Source organism: Trachymyrmex septentrionalis, unplaced genomic scaffold (assembly GCF_001594115.1).
Source record: "Trachymyrmex septentrionalis isolate Tsep2-gDNA-1 unplaced genomic scaffold, Tsep1.0 scaffold37, whole genome shotgun sequence".
Taxonomy (NCBI): domain Eukaryota; kingdom Metazoa; phylum Arthropoda; class Insecta; order Hymenoptera; family Formicidae; genus Trachymyrmex; species Trachymyrmex septentrionalis.
The window spans coordinates 9,222,101-9,224,600 of NW_017305536.1; the positions used below are offsets into that span (position 1 = coordinate 9,222,101).

The 2,500-nt window shown below is 30.1% G+C and overlaps 1 protein-coding gene across 1 annotated transcript in view; it reads left to right on the forward strand.

Annotated features, from left to right (window-relative positions):
• The window catches only part of LOC108750418 (nephrin-like), a 102,442-nt gene that overhangs the window by 38,271 nt on the left and 61,671 nt on the right, over positions 1-2,500 (forward strand). The gene's annotated exons all lie outside the window — the stretch shown is intronic.

Below are 2,500 nucleotides of genomic sequence, written 5' to 3' on the forward strand. Positions count from 1 at the left end.
AGAATGTAAAAACAAGCGTAAAAGAATTAATTTACAAAATTTACAATTAATCGTACAATTTAAATTTATTGATTAATTTGATATTTTTTTCATAATTCATATTATATTCTCGAAATCGTCATTTATTTTGTACTTGATTATCGAAACTTTTATCGCGCTCCAATGTTCACTTTTATGCCAGCATATCATTGATTCAACCGTCGTGCGCAGGGCACCGTGTTAATATTTGAGATAGCTCGACATGAATCGATTAACGCGAATGATCGCACGAATAAATTGCATTTCATGTATTAATATAATTTTGTTTAATATTTTAAAATAGATTTGTGTAGTTAATAATGAATAACTTCATATCCGAGTTCATATCGCGATTATTAAAATGACGCTCTCGTTATTACCAACAAAGTTGTAATTTATCGACCGTTGCAATAGAACTTTTGATACAATTCTATTATGCCACCACTCGTGAAAATTTATACTCAGCAGAAAACAATGTGCAAGCAAATTCCGCCAGTCAGTTCACATAGTTAGAATAGTTGAGCACGCAATCCTCGTTGTCTCGTTGGCTGCCTCGCCTTTTTCAATATCATTTCTATTTCTTAACTTTCCATACTTTTCATACATTAAATCAACTATTATTATGCCAAACTTTTTAAGAATTAAAATATATTAAATTTCAATACGCCTCCTTCATACAATTAACGAGCGTTATGCAATATATGTACCTACATATTTTATCCGATAACTTTTCGACATCGCGTTGCTTTATACATTTTTTATCCGACGCTTGTAAAAGAATAATTTCTGACTTTATTTTAATTTTTATGAAATTCTTTAATTATGAAGACGGTATTGAATTATTTTCTCGTAAAAAAATTGACGATTTATCACGTGTTACGTATGACTTTTACGCTGTTCGTACTCAATATGCCGTTAATTTAACTAAACAATGGAACTTAAACAATGTAACTCAAGAAAATGTATTAAATTTGACTCCAAAAGTTAGTTTATTATTTACTAAATATGTGCATACGTTAATATCAATATTATTCACTTTGGAACCAATCACAAAAATGGATTGATTCATATTTTGACACACATGGAAATTAAAAATAACAAAATAGTTAACTCAAGGGATTGGATTATCATTGTTCCTTTGATTAAAATATTGAAGAAGATATTTTTTTCTTCCGTTAAACAATATCGCGGCTTCTTATTAATACTATAATATATAACTTACATTTTTTTTTGCCCCCTTTCTCGCAGCCGTTGTCGCAACATTTATCCATTTATCTGTTACAAAGAACGTTTGATCTCCGTTTAAAGCGTCCACTGTACAATTCGAGAAACTTGATGTATCTTGGAAAGAAAAGATACGAAATTTTTACAAAAACGACCTTCACCTCAGAATTGGACATTTCTTTCGGCAAAGGGCACTTCTCTCCGTGCAAAGCGCACTTTCCTAGGAAAAGGACTTTGTTACATGATTCGTCAATTTACTGGCTGTTCGTTTCACGTAGTAACTCTTCGGAAAAACTACTAGTGCGGTCAGTCCCTGGAGGAATCTTACTATTACATTAACAGATAAAACCTTCTTCGTACGAAACTGTCGAGACGATATCAGATCACAATAAATTAAATTAACTTTTTGTTAAGATTTAAGACTCTAGTATATACACATATATAAACATTTGTATATTGTTATATATATTATATACATTTATTATATACATTTATTTTATATATATATACATATACATATACATATACACATACATATACATGTACACATACTGTACATATACTGTGATCCGACAACGGATATTTTACGTGTGAAAAGTTATTCAATTAATAAAATGCTCAGACAACTTTTTCCAAAAAGACATTCAAGATAAAACATTTACAAAGAGACGAAAATTGGACGTTGTATTTTTAGTCGAATTTCAATTGAAAATTGTGTGAAAAGAACTTATCCTTTGGAGCAACGTAGAGTAATTGCACTTACTTGTCTCCGCGATTGCTCATTTCGGAGCAGAGACACACCTTTATATTTTCGAAGCATTCACATTTTGCAAATAATCTCCCTCTAATAATTTTTCTTCTCCCCCTATGATATATCGAAAATTATGCGAGGATACATCAGATCCCACCAATGTAAAATTTAAGTGCTACAAATTAACTCATTAGATTCCAGCATGTCATTTGTCATGTGAAGATGTTCATTGAAAGTGTCCCGTTCTTCCACGAAGTTCTTCTACGTGAACAACAGAAACAGTGGTCGTTGAAAAACCATTCCTCACGTTTCACAGAAATTAATAAAATGCATTATATTTTTTCACAAAATATTTATAATAAAAAATTTATATATATTAATTTATTAAAAATTAATTTACAATCCTTATACTGTAAACGAAATTTAAAAGTGCAAGTACAATTTTTATATAAAAATCTTTTAGTTGAGCTGCGTGACATTATCCTCAACTTTTATTTACTTGTGGGT